Source organism: Eulemur rufifrons, chromosome 17 (genome assembly GCF_041146395.1).
Source record: "Eulemur rufifrons isolate Redbay chromosome 17, OSU_ERuf_1, whole genome shotgun sequence".
NCBI lineage: Eukaryota > Metazoa > Chordata > Mammalia > Primates > Lemuridae > Eulemur > Eulemur rufifrons.
The window spans coordinates 88,948,022-88,966,751 of record NC_090999.1 but is presented as its reverse complement, the minus strand read 5'-3'; the positions used below and the strand labels follow the sequence as shown (position 1 = coordinate 88,966,751).

The 18,730-nt window shown below is 36.8% G+C and overlaps 1 pseudogene; it reads right to left on the bottom strand.

The window, feature by feature from the left end:
- Positions 1-1,854: 1,854 nt before the first annotated feature.
- LOC138398385 (DNA-directed RNA polymerase III subunit RPC7 pseudogene) lies at positions 1,855-2,510 on the bottom strand (annotated as a pseudogene).
- Positions 2,511-18,730: the final 16,220 nt, after the last annotated feature.

Sequence of the window (18,730 nt, the reverse complement as noted above, 5' to 3'; positions counted from 1 at the left end):
ACAATAGAAATTTTCTCTAATTTTCCCCACAAACACAAGATGGGAAGATCAGATTACAATATATTTTGTGAGGAAATATTATGTTTATTTCTCAAAACTGTATTTTCAGTTACTTTCCAAACTACAGTTTTTTAAAGGCTGAGAATCAAATTTAAATTAAGAAGTGATCATTTCTGTAAGAGAATGAATACATATGGTAAATTTTGGTTGGTGTTTAAACAATTTTTATAGGAAATTGTTTACAAGTGGAGAAACTAGGGCAGAGAAACTTAATGAAGCTCAGTTTCAAGGCTGAGTTTAACAGTATAGGTAGAAATAGAGTCTAGGACTCTGATTCCCAGGTTAGAGGGGAATGGGTTATATCTTCCCAAAGGGGAAAAATAAAATTTCTTTATTTCTTTTGGTGGGCAATATTTATAAATAATTTTTGAAATATATGAATTTCCTTGAAAATCTTTTGCATTTGTGAAAGTCTTTGTAAGCTGAGGTTTTTAGATATTTTCCCCCAAAATATAAAAATGCAGGGGAGCTAGCTTTTAATTTAAACAAAAAAAATTAATCTTAATTTCAAAATGACCTGAGTTCCTTCTACATGATCATATAAATCAATTGTCCAGCTTATGAGTCCTCTGAAACAGAGGCTGCTACACCTCCCAGCATTCACACACATGCATTCCGCAGTGATATTTGCATGACCAGAACTTATTCCACACTTACGTGAAGTACAAAATTAAATAAGATGTCTCAGTCTGATTTTTCATAAGCCCGACTGTTTGACGAAGTCAAACTTATTACAGTGGGATGATTAACTCATATATTGCACGGCACTAAGTTATCCCTAAATTCAAGTATTTATAATATTCATCACACATGGATGTTTCTTTGTACTGGCTGAGATGTAAGCTGTGACATTTATGTAGCTCAGATAGTTCTTTTTCCCTGTGTGTATGTTCTTGATCACAAAACCTCTAATCTCATCAATTTGCACTTGTAAGAGCTCAGGTAGGTTTATGTAGCCAAAATGTAGTAGTATAGAACATACCATGTAAAAGTAAAAAATAAAATTATTTTCAAATGCTTTTGCTTTTAAAGTGCTCCATGTGCTGCATTAAATCAACTTTCAGATTATAGAAATCCATGATTAACTATGACAAATAATAGTTTTAAAAAAGATCAGCAATTAAACAGGGATGATTTCTTCAAGTATGAATGTACAAACTGAGATACAAAAATTCTTTAGGCACATTCAAATCCAAATAGTACAAAAAAAAAGAAACCACTGAAGTACCCAAGAGGGGTAGCAGAGTGTTTGGAAGGAATGTCAGAGTGTCAGAGACTAATTGGAAAGGCAACTAGTAGTATGTAAACTCAAAATGGTTCTGAATGTTTGGATAACAAATATTTGTCCAACCACACATGAAAAACATAAAATATTCTTTATTCAGAAATAAAATAGAAAATAAGTCTGTCCCAATGCTCAGAAGCTGCATCATAAAAATATTTTTTGAGAATTTTTTTTTGTTTTTCAGCTCATTAAGGGGGTACAAAAGATCAGCTATATACATTGCCCATACCTCCCCATCCCCCCAAGTCTGAGCTTCAATTGTGTCCATTCCCTAGACAGTGCACATCACACTCATCATGTAGGTGTGCACCCCTCCCCTCCCCCCACCCCATCCCCCCCAGTCAGAACTTCGAGCGTGTCCATTCCCCAGGCAGTGCGCATCGCACTCATCAAGTAGGTATACACCCATCCCTTCCACCCAGCCCCCACCTCTGTCCGATACCCAATTGGTGTTATTCCCAAATGTGCACTCAGGGAAACCAGCAAACTGGTTTTGAGAAATTTTATGCCTAAAAGTTTGCTTGGTGCATGTTGTTGTCATTGTGCTAAAATCATCTCCATCTCCAAAGTATGAGTTAATGTGGTCATTCTCTTCCTCTTGCTCTTCTTCATCATAGTCCTCCTCTTCTGCAGCATCATCACTGTCAGTGTCATCAGCTTCCTTACTTTTCTCTTTTCTTCCTTCTTTCTCTTTGTTTTCCTCATCTGATTTCTCACCATCACCTCGCTTGTTCAACTCCTCCATTTTTTTTCAACACATCTGTAATGTTAGTGAGTGAAGTGCCTTTGCCTGTATCTTTTGCTTGTTTGCATTATGGGCCTTTTTTGCATTTTTTCCTTGGCATCAGCTCTCTTGGAAGTCTTCTCCATTCCTCTCTGCATACCCTTCACATATCTTTTACCATACCTTTCAGTATCTTGTTTTACTTCAGGTGTTTTCAATAAAACAAGGCATTCTTGTCATTGCTTCTCTCAACTCCTTTTTCAAGGCCAGCATGTCATCTTCACCCTCTCCTGTTTCCGGTGGCACTGGCTTGCAATCTGTATCGGGAAACAGTGGGGGTGGTTTAAATGGTATATCGGGTAACTTTTCACCTCTGCTAAATTCAACAGCCTCAATAATAAAGGTATAAGCAGCTCGTCCTCTTCCTTTATTTCTCACCATCAAAACTAGTTACACTAGAAGAGTGGGCAAATTCTGAAAGATGCTGCTCACTTAGCTTCCTGGCTTGGGCGAAACCGTGCAGCCCACGTACCAGCCGGCAAGGAAGGGTGCTGGCAGAGGACTCCGCCCTTGGTGCAGCCAGTTCCACCTTGGGAGAAGTGTGCACCACCCTCCTGATGGGACTTTTGATCAAGCAAAAGTGCACATAGAGCAAATAAGCCATGTGACGAATGAAAGTGTTGTGGGATGGAATTGGGGAGTGATTCTTACAGCAAGGTGGATTTACATCTGTAATTTATTTTTCTTTTCTATTTCGGCCTTGACTCTGAAACATATACTAACGAGAGGGAGGAAAATACAAGTGGATAGAAGCACTTTCTCTAGTTGTGTGACGCTCCCATGAGATTTGGGATCACGTCTGTCTTGTTACCAGTGTGTTACCAGTGCCTACCTATTGGCCCTAATAGTCACTCAATATGTATTTTGTCATAGGGTTGTTTATTAGGGTTCCCCAGAGGAACCAACATATAAAAGGAGATTTATTATAGGGATTGGCTCGCATGGACATGGAGACTGAGAAGTCCCACCATATGACGTCTGCAGGCTGGAGAATCAGGAAAGCTGGTGATATAATTCAGTCACAGTGCAAAGGCCTGAGTATCTGAGTGCCAATGGTGTTAAGTCTCAGTCTGAATCTGAAACCCCAAGAACCAGGAGTGTCAGTGTCCAAAAGCAGGAGAAAGTGGATGTCTCAGCTTGTGCAAAGAGAGAGAATTTGCCCTACCTTCCTATTTGTGTTCTATTCAGACCTCTATTCAGACCTTCATCAGATTGGATGGTGCCTGTCCACATTGATGAAGGTGATCTTCTTTACTCATTCTAATGCTAATATCATAGTCATACCCAGAAAAATGTTCTACCAGCTATCTGGGCACCCCTTAGCCCAGTCAAGGGGTGGTTCATTAAAATGAACCATCACAAGTTGCAAAATGTAACTCACATTACAGCTCCAATGCACAGACAAATGGTAAATTAATTATTTGATATAGAGTTCTCTGATCTTCCTGAATCTCCACCTTCTGGTTTTTCTGGCAATGGAGTCCTCGTTTGCCCAGGACTGAGGGATTTCCCAGATTATGACTTTCAGTGTTAAAATCAGGAAAGTCCTTGGAATACAAGACACAATGGTCATCGAGAGTGACTTGGGAACATTAAATGTCTAATCTGGTTGAAACTTAGTTTATCTGACATATTAAATAGTTCTTCCTTGCAAAAATCAGTTTTTCATTTGCATTCAATCTTTCAGTCTCTTTGCTTTTTCTCTCCCCCTGCCTCTTTCCCCAGGATTGCATAGTACTTGGGGGTGGACGCAGAGAAGAAAGACTAATCATCAGATTCATGTGGTGTCCTTGTTCCAGGCTCTTCTGCTCACTGATGGTTTCTGAGGCTGAAGTCTGTAACACTTGAAATGTTGACTTTGCTCTGTCTCACCCTCTCTCTCTCTGGTCAGAACCGTGAGGCATTGCCCAGTTCACTCTACCTCCCCTGGCTTCCCATTGCCTTGACGCTTTCCAACAAGTCTGCCACTTCTTCTAGCCAGATCATTGGCTTGGCCTCTACTCTCAGCATCTAAGTCTACCTACTTCCCTCTTCAAATGAGCATCCACACCATATAGGGGTATCCTGAGGCGAAAGACGGGGCTTCATCATCGTAGACAGAGATGTGATTTTTTTTTCAGTGCTACTCAAAGTGAGGTCTGTGAGCTGGGACGGCCCTGCAAACTCTTTTTCCTACTCCACAATGAGATAAGTACAAAATCGAAATGTGTTTTATAGATACTTTTATAGCAATTTGACAAAGTATGTTTTTGTCTGTTGAATCTAATAACAAGAGACAAAATTTTTATGTCTGTGTTTTTTCTAATTTAATTTTTCCTAAGAATCCATTTAAAATGTATTATAAAAAGGGGAAAAAAGCTGGTCCTTCACTACAGATATACTGAGAAACTCACTCCATATTATGAGTGCATTTCAGGCTAAGCTCTTTGTATGTTTAAGGGAGCAGGAGTTGTAACTGAAAAATCTGGCAAATCATCTTACAAGAAAATAAACTGGTTCACACATTTATTGTTTTGCTCTTTAACTCTAATTGCACATCCAAAGTTGTGGTCGTACCTTTTTATCTTTCTTTCTTTGCCTTTCTAATCAGTTACAGAAAGAAGGACTAGGATGAAAAGTTTATGCCAGAAAGGCAATAGAATAAACTACATTAGCAATTTCAAAATCGTATCCACTTACATTTGTTTTATAAATGAATGAGTGAAGAAGCCCTGGCCCTGAAGGGTCCTGTGTGAATGAAAGTTCAGCGGGAGAGTAAAACACAGCTACACACTGGTAGGAGAAAGAACGCATATAGTGCTTTCCAACTCAGCCAGGAGCAAGAGGTGGTTTTTCCTTTTCTGTGCAGGGAGAGGAAGAAAGGAAGAGTCTTCTGAGGTGGCAGAACTTTGCTCTTTTCCAGCATGGAGCGGGTAAGGAACCTGCTAGATGAACAGGAGTTCTCTTCATTTTCTTTTCAAAGTGTGTGTGTGTGTGTGTGTGTGTGTGTGTATGTGTTTGGAAAGGAATATCAGTGAAAACACAAATAAATGCAATACATGTTTTTAAGACCAAGAAGGTATTATGTTAGATTCTTTTCCTCTGGAAAAATTAGTGGATATAAGCACATACATTTAAGACCTGAAAAACAAAATGTGGGAAATCAAAGACTTTTGTGACCAATATAAGAAGCATCCAATATCTTCTTGTAGCACAATTAATTGCTAGATCTATTTATTAAAAATAACATGTCACAGCAGATTGTGATTTTTCTTTTGGCTACTGTTCCACTAAAAGCAGGTCAGTATTTCAAAAATCATTTCCTCATTTCATGTACAGATTAAATCTTTTTCCATCAGGATGGTTTTCTGCTTCTTATTCTTTCTTTAATTCCTTGGAGTGAAAGCACTTTAAAAAGTGGCTGACATGATTACCTAATGATATATAAAAACTTTGCTGCACAATGAAACAACTGTAATTTATGCATACCAGGAAACTCTACAGAATTGAATAGCCTGATAAAGAAAAGAAGATGATAATCAGTTTGGTTACTCATTCATCAAGTGGAAGTCAGAAGATATGTTTAATTTCTGACAGTTCCCATCTGTCAAATGGGAAAATACTATCTATCTAATCTATTCCTCCCAGGAAGAGTTTAATAAATTCCAAAATGAACTTTCAACCACACATTCCAATAGATTATGAACAACCATCAAAAATTAGATGGTCTAGACTTTATTTGTTGTTAAGGTAGAATCATCCCAATGAACTGGAGTTATTAATATTTAACCATCCTTTTTAGTACCTATGGTCAAATGATGAAGAATTTAAAAAAACAAAACTTTAAAAAGAAACAGCAGTTAAGAGAATAAAAAGACAAGCCACAGACTGGAAGAAAAAAACTTGCAAAAGACATATATGATAAAAGACTGCCATCCAAAATACATAAAGAACTCATTAAATAGTAAGAAAGTGAACAACTTCATTTTTTTAAGTGGGCAAAATATCTGAACAACACCTCACCAATAATTATACACAGATGGCAAATATGCACATATAAAATGCCCAACATCTTGCTATTAGAGAATTAGAAATTAAAATGAGATACCAGTAATAAGATACCATAACACATTTATTAAAATGGCCAAAATCCAAAACACTGACAACACCAAATGCTGGTAAGGATGTAGAGCAATTGGAGCTCCCATTCATTGCTGATGAGAGTGCAAAATTTTACAGCCACTTTGGAAGAGAGTTTGATGGTTTCTTACAAAACTAAACATGCTCCTACCATATGATCCAGCAATACCATTCTTTGGAACTTACCGAAATGAACTAAAAACTTACATTCATGAAAATATCTGCACTTGAATGTTTATAGCAGCTTTATTCACAATTGCCAAAACCTGGAAGCAATCAAGATGTCTTTTAATAGGTGAATATAAACTGTGGTCCATCAATACAAAGAATAAATAATATTCAATACTAAAAAATAAAAGATCTGTCAATTCCTGAAAAGTCATGGAGGAAACTTAAATGCATATTGTTAAGCGAAAGAAGCCAATCTGAAAAGGCTACATACTGTATGATTCCAATCCTATGGTATTCTACAAAAGGCAAAACTATATAGGCAGTAAAAATATCAGTGGTCAGTGGTTGCTCAAGGTTCAGGAGGAGGGAGGGAGGCATAAATAGATGAAAAACAGAGAATTTTTAGAGTAGTAAAACTACTCTGTACTGTTGGGACTCAGAAAACAATATCCCAAAATAAAGGCCTCAGAAGCAGCCTCAGAAGCAAAAGTTTTTCACTGACCACCTCCAGCCCTCCGGTCTCTCAGTCCCATTCTCCTCTGAGGCCAGTCATAGAAACTGTAATCCCTCTTTCCCATGGTGGTTCATAGAAACCAGAACTCCTTTTCCCCAAAGCCAACCATAAAACTTAAGAATATTACTTTAGGCCGGGCGCAGTGGTTCACGCCTGTAATCCTAGCACTCTGGGAGGCCGAGGTGGGCGGATCGTTTGAGCTCAGGAGTTCGAGACCAGCCTGAGCAAGAGCGAGACCCCATCTCTACTAAAAATAGAAAGAAATTATATGGACAGCTAAAATATATATATAGAAAAAAAAAAAAAATTAGCCGGGCATGGTGGTGCATGCCTGTAGTCCCAGCTACTTGGGAGGCTGAGACAGGAGGATCGCTTGAGCTCAGGAGTTTGAGGTTGCTGTGAGCTAGGCTGATGCCACGGCACTCACTCTAGCCTGGGCAACAGAGTGAGACTCTGTCTCAAAAAAAAAAAAAAAAAAAAAAAGAATATTACTTTAACTTACCTTCCACATTTAGGTATAAAAACTGGCCATAGAGAAATTATCTGACCTACTTTGTTTGCCTGTAAGTCATAAGACCCCTGCCCCACACCCAGAAGGAAGGAATGCGTGCTCAGAGAGGCCAAGAAGCATCTAGATAGACAGGCCTTGCTGGGTTTCCCTGTTCTGTCTATTACCATTAGATCATACCCTTTTCATCCAATCATATTTCTACACAGCTGTCCATACTTTGTTTTTTTTTTTTTTTTTTTGAGACAGAGTCTCACTTTGTTGCCCAGGCTAGAGTGAGTGTCGTGGCGTCAGCCTAGCTCACAGCAACCTCAAACTCCTGGGCTCAAGCGATCCTCCTGCCTCAGCCTCCCGAGTAGCTGGGACTACAGGCATGTGCCACCATGCCCGGCTAATTTTTCTATATATATATATATATTTTTAGTTGTCCATATAATTTCTTTCTATTTTTGGTAGAGACGGGGTCTCGCTCTTGCTCAGGCTGGACTTTGTTAAACCTAAGCATAAAAATAGACAATTTCCCCTTTATCTTTGAATCTTCATTCTGAAGTCTCTCATGTGCATATTAATGAAATTCATATAACTTTTCTCCTGTTAATCTTCTTCCTGTCAGTGATTTTTCAATGAACTTTCAGAGGGTGAAGGGAAAACTTCGCCTTGGCTCCCACAGTATGATATTATAACAGTGGATACGTGTCAATATACATTGGTCCAAAGCCACAGAATGTACAACACAAAGAGTGAATTCTAATGCAAACTGTAGACTTAATTGATAATGATATGTCAATATTGGTTCATTGATTCTAAAAAATGTACCGCCCTAGTGGGAGATCTTAATAGTGGGGGAGGGTGTACCTGTGTCAGGGGCAAGAGTGGGTTTGTGGGAACTCTCTGTAGTTGCCACTCAATTTTGCTGCAAATACAAGATGACTTTAAAAGATAAAACTTATTTATTAAAAAAAGAAGAAGAAGAAGAAGCAGCAGCAGCAGCAGCAGCAGCAGCAGCAGCAGCAACTCTGACATCACTCCTAATTGCCTTGTTCGTTCCTATGGCTGACTTCATCGAAGCCAGATGGATGACTTTATCATTGACATTAAGTAAAGCCTCACACGAAAAGAAAAGAAGAAAGCATCATTTCGTGAACACAGATGTTTCCTATTCCTTTCCCCAAAAAGTGCATTCTAAACTTAAATATTTTCAACTTTTGCAAGAAGCTCACATCATCCTTTTTCTAAGCCAGATAGTCAAAACCTTTTCTCTAATAAAGCCCTTAAACATGGAGCTCTTTGTCTAGCTGCTGTTATATTAGATAGAGGTGATTATGGTGAGATGAGACAGAGAAGATAAACCCATCACATAAAGAGGGACCCATCAATTAGAAGGGGAGCTAACAGATTGCCAATTTGATCCAGATCATTTACTTCAGGATGAATGGAGAACCACAAAGCCTTTGGTTTGGTGGCACCATTTACGCCAACACTAACTAAGAGTTTAAGGCTGTTTTATGAAAGGATATTCCAATTAGAACTCTTGTCCTCAAACATTGGTTTACTCAGGGTGGAAATGGGGAAAATTGCCAGGGGAAAATGAGCTTTGAAATATGGAAGATTATATGTGTGAGCATATAAAAACATATCCATATGTATATTTAATATGTAATTGGAAATATTCGTATGACCAGGTATCTCTTTATGGTCTTATTGTCTGTATGCCATTTCTTTTTGTTGTTGTTGCTGTTGTTGTTAAGTGAAAGCTTTCTATAAAAATTATATCAAAAGGAAAAAGTCTATTTACTGTAGAGATTCATGTTATATGTTGAAATCTGTACTCTGTTTACTGGAGGTGTTTACATGCAGAATTAAGTCTTAGAATATAATCATAAATTCTTAATCTGTGGTCTCTCATCTGGACAGCAAAATTTTATAGGTAGGTTTGCGGGCAGGACTGTGTTCAGTCCCATGCTTCCTGAGCTTTGTTTTTATATGTACACACACATACACATACCTATATATGTATACATCTCTTGGCGTGGGGTATATGATACCAGCTTTGGACTTTGCTAAGATCTTCAGGGCATCTGCATGTGTTCTTTGGGTAGTTGTAGGGATTCTTAAAATTTTCAAAAGAATTGGCTCCCAAGGCTACAATCTCTATTAGTCCTGAGCAAGAATACAAAGCAGATTATCCTCAGATCTGAACTCTTATCTTGCCTGGCTTGCTAACCATACTTGAATGTGAATTAAATATCAAATAGTGTGATGGGTACATTATTCAACACAAACTGGGCCTCCACTAGAAAAAGACTGTGCCTATGCTCTGTGCCTCCCGAAGGCAGACTGTCTTTCACAGGTCTGCCCGGAAGGTCTGCTGGGACAGAGACACAGATCCATGGATAGGGGACTGTGTCCAGCCTGGCTTCCCCATCCCCTTCCTACCTTCCCTCGCACTGTGTACTGAGATTAACTGACCATTTTGCTTCAGAATTCATGGAAACCCCAGGAGCTGTATGATCAAGAGATTTTGAACTGGCTCAATTTCACTCACTAGCCAGTAACCTCTAAAGTACAAAGCAAATGGCTACTCAACAGTCTGTCTCAAAAGTTGATGCCGCACAGCTTCTTGCGCTGGCTGCTGTGAGCATTTTTATTCTGAAGTCCTGTTGCAGGCTTTCACAAAGTCTGAATGGGAAAATAATGAGGAAGAAAAATAGTCTAATGTAGGGTGGTTTGTCTCGGAACAAGGGCAGTGGGACCAAGGACTGGCAAACACGCGCCTCTGTGGGTTTGTCTGTGGGGAGCAGGCCAGCGTGTTCCCTTTCAAGGGTAAAGATAAGCGGGTCAGCTCTTGCAAAGAGAAAGAGTGGCGAATTGAATAAAATGTTTTAAATTTAAAAAGACTGATTCAAAAAAGGTGTGGTAGCCCATTGGAGAAATACACGAACCGTGTAGCAAAGGAGACAGTCCCATAGCCTCCTTGCTCCATTTCCAGCCTTCTTTTATCAGCAAGAAATCATTGCATCTTTCCAAACACTTCTGCACTGAAATCAAGTTTTCATTCTCATTGGCCATGGGGATAGCAGCATCTTTGATCTTCTACTTACTGAATCAGCTGCCTACTGTTCTACTTCAAAGTATGCTTTTATGACTTAAGGGCATTTTAATAAAGAGTTCTCCAAAACCCAGTTGCGTATCATCTGGAATAGTAAGGAGCTGTGTAGCTCGTCAGGTGATACAATGCTAGAATCATAAGGAAAATTCTATAAGAAAAAAAAAAGCCCAGCCAGAAATGGTAGAGAATAGCTTTTTAAACATTTACACTGGCTTTGTAAGGGTACACACTCCCATGCTTTGTCCTTTGTGCTTATGCCCACTTCTGCTTAGAAATCAAAGTTACATCTTTAGAAAAGGATCAAGAGTTGGTTTGAAAGGCTTCCTTTCTCAAGAACATGAGAAAAGGTGGCTTAGAAAAATTTTTATTATATTTATCTACCCTATGTGAAGTGCCCACCGTGTTGTAGAGGCTATTTAAGTCAAGAAAGAATCTCTCTTATTATGGAACAGAGTTTACAAACAAGTCATCAGATCTGTACATTGGTGCCATGAGAGGAATTGCAGGTATTTTCTTTACCTGAGTAGAGGAAAGAAGGCATTTTATTGGATATGAAAAAAGAAAGAAAATTACTGCATTCATTTTAACCATCTGCTTATAGGAAAGAAAAACTTCAAAGAAGTTGTAAAAGAGGGAAAGAGAAAATATTTTCTAACTAGAGAAGTTCATGGTAGCCAATTAATTAAAGTCTAAGTTGTGAAGCATTTAATCCAAACTTTGGAATATTGGGACTAGATATAAGATTTAAAAATTCATAGTAGGAAAAGTTTTAGGTTTTTAGAAGATTAGGGCCTCAATATTTGTCCTAAGGTTGAAATGCCAAACGTTCCAATAAGTTAGATGACAGCTGATCTTTATCAGCACACTGTAGCGAAACCCACCATCCACACGGTGAGCATAAGCAAAACGCTTAGGCCATTAAGTTAACCCTTCAGTTAGTTTCACCAATTCACTTTATCCCGTTTTCTCTACATATTCTCCCACGCACATGTTTATACACCCCTCTTTTCCGCTGCATGATTTGAAAGCAAGCTGAAGACATCATGACAAGGACATTCTATTACATAACCACAATATCATGACCATATCCATGTATTTAATATGCATAAATTAATTCTGTGTACTGTATTAAGCAGCCCATATTTAAAATTCTCTACTTGTCTAAAACTATTATTTTTGCTGCTTTTCACCTTTAATCCTGGGTCCAATCAAGAATAATTCATTTCATTTAACTGTCACATTTCTTTGGTCTCCTTTAATCTAAAGCAGCTTACTTGGTATTTTTTTCTTTGATGCTATTGAAATTTTTGAAGAATCCAGACCAATTATTTGTAGAATGTGTCATAACCTGGATTTGCTGATTTCTTTACTCATGCTTAAATTAAGATGAAATGTTTTTGACAAAAATACTACATAGATGAGCTACTGTTCTTACTGCTTTACGTGCATAGGCCCATAATCTCCATTTGTCCCATTACTGCTGGTGAGGCTACATCTGCGCCCTTACTCAAGTTGGTGTCTAAGATCACTCCCTTGTAAAGATACTTCTTGTTCCTTTGTAATCAAAAGTAATCTGGGGGTTAAAACTTTGAGAACATAAGAATTTCCATCCTCCCTGTGGTGAACGGAATTATGCTCCCTTCCAAAGATTCCTAATTCTTGGAATCTGTCAATACATTAGATTAAGGAATGGGTTAGGTTCAGTTCCTAATGTGACTAAGGAGGGACGAGTAGAGAGATGCAACATTGCTTGCTTGGAAGATGGAGAATAGGGCCACAACCAAACAATGCAGGCAGCTTCCAGAAGCTGGAAAAGGCAAGGAAACTGATTCTCCCCAGGATCTATGGAAAGTAATGCAACCCTGCAGAGATCCTGATTGTATTCAAGTTGGAAACCTGTGTCACATTTTTAACCTATAGAACCATAAGACAATAAATTTGCCTTATTTTAAACCACTAAGTTTTTGGTAATTTGTTGAGATAGCAATAGAAAACTAATACACTCCTAAAATCGCAATCCAATCATTTTAGCATGTATTGCTGATCCTTTACTAAATCAATTCTTACATTGAGAGTTGTATATGATAGAATTGGTTACAATTAGTTCTATTAATCCTTTCTCAATTTTTAGATGACATGCTTCTGAAAGAAGAATGTCCTTATTTTTTTATTTCTCTTTTTCTCTCCCTCTTTCTCCACTGAATGTCATTATGGATTTATAGAACCTAATTTGAAATTCAGTGTGATATAATCCATAACCTTCATTATTTTTTTGATTCTCTGATTATTCCAAATTTGAACAGTGGTAGCCACTTGAAAGTGACTCCTGTGCCCCTCTAACATTGTCCTATTAATCTTGGAGTCATTTCTTGCCTTCTGGAGTGAAGTATTTAGAGTTAACCTTATCCTTTCTCTGTCCTAACCTGGAATCCAATATTTTACTAAGGAGCTCTGGTTTCATTTACTAGAGAATGATAATTAGAAACCTGGGTGATAGGAGGATTGGTTTTTATTGATACATTGGCATCTCAGTTTAGTTTTAGTTTTAGCATGCATTGCTCTTCATGAGTGGAGTTGAGTTTCCTTTCATCATTTAAAAGACATTTGTTTTAACTTTGTCTGTGAAGTGTTCATGTATTTTGCCCATTTTTAATTAGGTTGGTTTTTTTCTCATTTTCCTATCTTCATATATAGAGAAATTAGCCTTTTTTTAAATATGTTATACATGTTGCAATTGTTTTCTTTCAGATTTTCATTTATTTTTTGACTTAGATGATTTTTGCAATGTAAAAGGTTTTTTTTTTAATATAGGAGAATGTATTCATCTTTTCTTTCATTGCAACTGGATTTTAAGTTGTCAGAAAAACTTTCCCACATCCAGGTTGTAAAGAAATTCACCCGTTTTATTCTAGTACTTCTATATCAGTCTTCACACTTAGAGCTCTTGAAAAATTGGTATAAATGATGAGCCCAAAATGATCATTTCTCACTTGTCCAGAACATTTTTTGTAAAGTCCACCCTTTCTCCCAGTAATTTGATATGTTTTCTTTATCACTTACTAAATTCCTATACGTTTTGGGGTCTATTTCTGTATTCCCTATTCTGTTTTACTGGTCAATCTGTCTATTCATTCACCAATATCACATTATTTTAATTAGATTGCATTTTGATAATTTGTTGCAATATATTTAGGGCTAGTCAACCCTTATTGCTTTTTTAGGAGTTTCCTAGCTATACACATATTTATTTCTTATATGAATGCTAGAATTAGCTAGTCTAGCTCCAGAAAACTCATTGATGTATTTACTGGGACTGCATTAAATTTATGCACTACCTTAGGAACAAATGAAATATATATGAAGTTTCTTCATCCTATTCAAATAAAGAAATACCCTTTTATTTTTCAACTTACCTTTCTCATATAATTTTTGCACAATTCCTATGAAATCTTTTCCTAAGTACTGTATTTTATCTATTTCCTTGTTATTCTGAATATGATTTTCCCTTGTTTTACTATTAATATTTCTTTTCCTCTCTCTATGCTTCTACCTCAGTGGTTTTCAACTTGCTAAGCACGTTGGAAACATCTGAGAAACTTTAAAAATTATTAGGGCTCAGTTATATCCCAAATTGATTACATTTTAATCTCTGGGTGTGAGACCACATCAGTATTTATAAATTCCTCTGGTGATTCCAATGTACAGTAAAAGTTGAGAACCACTGGTTGATTTGGAAGGGATGAAGGATCTTTGGGAGGCTTGATATGAAAGCAAAGAAGGAAAGAAGAAGTGTTTTAAAGTCTCTATCACTAGTGATAGGTTTCTATTTGGTTTATGTATATATATTCGTAACTGTTATATATTCATTGCAAATTGAGGTTCTTAGCATTATAAAGGTATTTGTCACATTTACTGCTTTTCAGTCTGAATTCTACCTTGTTTCCTATTGGGATTGCTATCCCTGAATTTTCATTGTTTGTAATCTCGTGGTATACATTTCCTCATCCTTTTATTTTTACTTTTCTGAAACACTTATTTTTAGATGGGTCTCTCTTGCATCCAGCATATAATAGAGTTTTGCTTAGTGAACCAATCTGAAATTTTTTACATATGTGAGAAGCCCCATTTTGCATTATTTATATGACAGATATGTTTGGTCTCAGCTTGGTTATTATATTTTATGTTATATTTACTGTATTTGTTTCCTATGTGCTCCATTTTCCTTGCTTCTTTTCCTATAGTGCCTTTGTTTATTAGGAAAACTTGTATTTTTGTGCTAATGGTTACATTTATGCTAATAATTTGCATAATATCTTTAGTCCTCTTTTCCCTGTTTAGGTACTTGTTATTTGTTTTGAGAATTTTAAATATTGACTCCCATCAATTATGTGACAGTCAATGAGCTTATCTAGTTTCTCTTTCTGTCTCTTTCTCCTCCAATTTTTTTGTCAAATTATTTCTATTATGCTAGAATATGTAACATTTATACACTCTTCTTCCACCTTCATCCCCTACATTTGCTTTAACCTTAGATCTCTAGTTAAATATGTTTAATACTCACTATGACTCCCATTGCTGAAGTTTCTGCTGTCATCTCTAAGTCAAATAAAGCTTGTCCTCTGATAGATTTCTCAGGAATTGTTCATGAGGACAGTATTCTCTGAGTGTCTACATGTTAACATTGCCTGTAGCCTTTTATTTGAAGAAGAGTTTAGCTGGATATTAGATGCTTCATACACACTTCGTCATTTGAGTTTCTTAAAAATGTTGCTCTCCACATGTCTTGCTTTATATGTTACTATTAAAAAAATCTGATACCAATCTGATTTTTTTAAGGAACTTAGTCTTTTTTACCTCGAGGGCCAGAGGAATTTTTCTTTAACCTTTATATCTAATGGTTTTACTAAATTATTTCTTAGAACTGACTAGCCTACTTAAATTTTCTTAGACATGTGCTGAAGCCTTTCAGTGTCTAAGCTCATTCTTTTATTTCTAGAAAGATTTCTTAGACTATAACTTTAAATTTAAATATTAGTTCTATTTCATTGTTTCTCTTTTCTTCTGCAAACTCTCTAGTTAGTTTATGCTGGATCTATCTTCTGTATCTATCATTGTCTCTTTGATTCCTTTTATCTCTTTTTTATTTCATTTTCCATTTCTTGGCTATTTTTATCCCTTTCTTCAATGTCCTGTGTTATATGTCCTATTGAATCTATGTAATTTAGTCTACTTGCAACTTTATTTTGTATTTTTCTTTGATATCTTTCTGATTTCAGTCATTTTCATTTTCTATTTTTCTTTTTGGTCCATTTTGGTTCTTTACTTTTGAATTTCTGATTTGACATATTTTGTTTACCTTTACAAATGCTTGTTTAAGAGTATTTAGTTCGGGTTGTGGTGTTATGTAGTAGTTTTTCCCTGCTTTATGTGGTTGAAGAATTTTTTACCAGCTGAGATCTGAGTCTCATCTTTTGACTCTCTTTTTCTATGTATAGTAATTTTGTATGGATGTTGTCTGCCAATTTATGCTAATTTTTAAATGTCTTCTCTTTTTGTGTATCAGCAATAATGTTAGGTCGGAAGGAGGACAAATAGGTGGCAAGGAAGTGGCTAAGGGTGGGGCAGGGGAACTCGATTGTACCTAAGAACCAACTTGCAGCTAGGAATTGTTCCCTGGTGGGAACATACACAGTAAGGTGCTCCTAGTAACCTGTAACTGACCTGGGACTCATTACCATCTAATTAGCATAGCATAGGTGACATTTTGTTTTGTTTTATTTTTATTTCAGGGTATTATGGGGCTATAAACATTTTGGTTACATGTTATGACTTTGCCACACCCAAACCATGATTTGAGGTGTACCCTTTCCCCACTACGACACTCACCATGTCCATTAGTTGTAAGTTTACCCACCTCCAACCCCCCAAGCCCCAGAGAATATTACTACCACATGATCACCTTAGTGTTGATCAGTTAGTGTCAATTTAATGGCAAATACAAGTGGTGCTTATTCTTCCATTCTTGTGATACCTCACTTCGGAGGATGAGCTCAAGCTCTATCCATGAAAATATAAGAGGTGCTAGATCACCACAGTTTTTTGTAATTGAGTAGTATTCCATTGTATACATATACTACATTTTATTAATCCACTCATGGATTGACAGGCACTCAAGTTGTTTCCACAACCTTGCACTAGTGAATTGTGCTGCCATAAACATTTGAGTACAGATGTCTTTATTATAGAATGTCTTTTATTCCTTTGGGTAGATGCTTAATAGTGCTATTGCTGGATCAAATGGTATTTCTATTTTTAGCTCTTTGAGGTATCTCCAAATTCTTTTCCAAAGAGGTTGCACTAATTTGCAGTCCGACCATCAGTGTAAGAGTGTTCCTATCTCTCCACATCCTCGCCAGCATTTGTTGTTTTGGGATTTTTTGATAAAGGCCAATCTCACTGGGGTTAGGTGATATCTCATTGTGGTTATGATATGCATTTCCCTCAATTATTCTGTCTTCTTTTGAAAAGTTTCTGTTCATGTCCTTTGCCCATTTATTGATGGGGTTGTTTGATTTTCTCTTGTTGATTTTCTTGAGTTCTAGATGGATTCTTGTTATCAGCCTTTTATTGGATGTGTAGAGAGCAAATATTGTCTCCCATTCTGTAGGCTGTCTATTTGCTCTAATGATAGTTTCCTTGGCTGTGCAAAAGCTTTTTAATTTGATCAGGTCCCATTTATTTATATTTGTTGCTGCTGTGATTGCTTTGGGGGTCTTCATCATAAATTCTTTGCCTAGGCCAATGTCTGAAAGAGTCTTCCCTACATTTTCTTCTAGGATTCTTAAGTATTCATGCCTTAGGTTTAAGTCTGTTATCCATTGTGAATTGATTTTTGCAAGAGGTGAGAGGGGGGGATTCAGTTTCAATCTTTTGCATGTAGTTATCCAGTTTTCCCAGCATCATTTATTGAAAAAACATTCTTTTCCCAGTGTATATTTTTGTCTGCTTTGTCAAATATTAGATGACAATATGCAGATGGTTTCATCTCTGGATTCTCAGTCCTGTTCCAAAGGTCTATATCTCTGTTCTTCTGCTATTACCATGCTGTTTTTAGTTACTATAGCCTTATACTACATCTGGAAGTCTGGTAGACTGATACCTCCCAGTTTGCTCTTTTTGCTTAAGATTGCTTTGGCTATACAAGGTCTTTTCTGGTTCCATACAAGGCGTAGAATTATTTTTTCTAGATCTGTAAAGAATGATGATGGTACTTTGATAGGGATTGCATTAATTCTGTAGATCACTTTGGATAGTACGGACATTTTAACAATGTTGATTCTGCCTATCCATGAGCAAGGTAGACTTTTCCATCTGTTTACATCTTCTACAATTTCTTTTCTTAGGGTTTCATAGTTCTTCCTGCATAAGACTCTCACCTCTTTTATTAAATATGTTCCTAGATATTTAATTTTCTTTGAGGCTATTGTAAAAGGTACTGTGTTTTTTATTTGATTTCTGGCTTGACTGTTATTGGTGTATATGAGTGCCTCTGATTTGTGTGTATTGATTTTGTATCCTGAGACTTTACTAAATTCATTTATCAATTCAAGGAGTCTCTTGGTTGAATCCTTGGGGTTTTCTAGATATAATATCTTATCATCAGCAAAGAGTGAGAATTTGATCTCTTCTGCCCCTATTTGGATGCCCTTAATTTCCCTCTCTTGTCTAACTGCTCTCATAAGGACTTCCAGCACTATGTTGAATAGAAATGGAGATAGCAGGCAACCTTGTCTGGTTCCAGTTCTAAGTGGGAATGGTTTCAATTTTTCCCCATTCAGTACGATATTGGCTGTGGGTTTATCATATATGGCCTTGATAATTTTAAGGTATGTCCCATCTATGCCCATTTTGTTAAGAGTTTTTATCGTAAAAGTGTGCTGGACTTTGTCAGGTGCTTTTTCTACATCTATTGAGAGAATCATATGGTCTTTGTTCTTGCTTTTATTTATGAGGTGAATTGCTTTTATAGATTTGCGTATGTTGAACCAGCCTTGCATCTCTGGTATAAAGCCCACCTGGTCATGGTGAATTTTTTTTTTTTTTGATATGCTGTTGGATTCGATTTGCTAAAATTTTCTTGAGGATTTTTGCATCTACATGCATGAGGGATATTGGTCTGT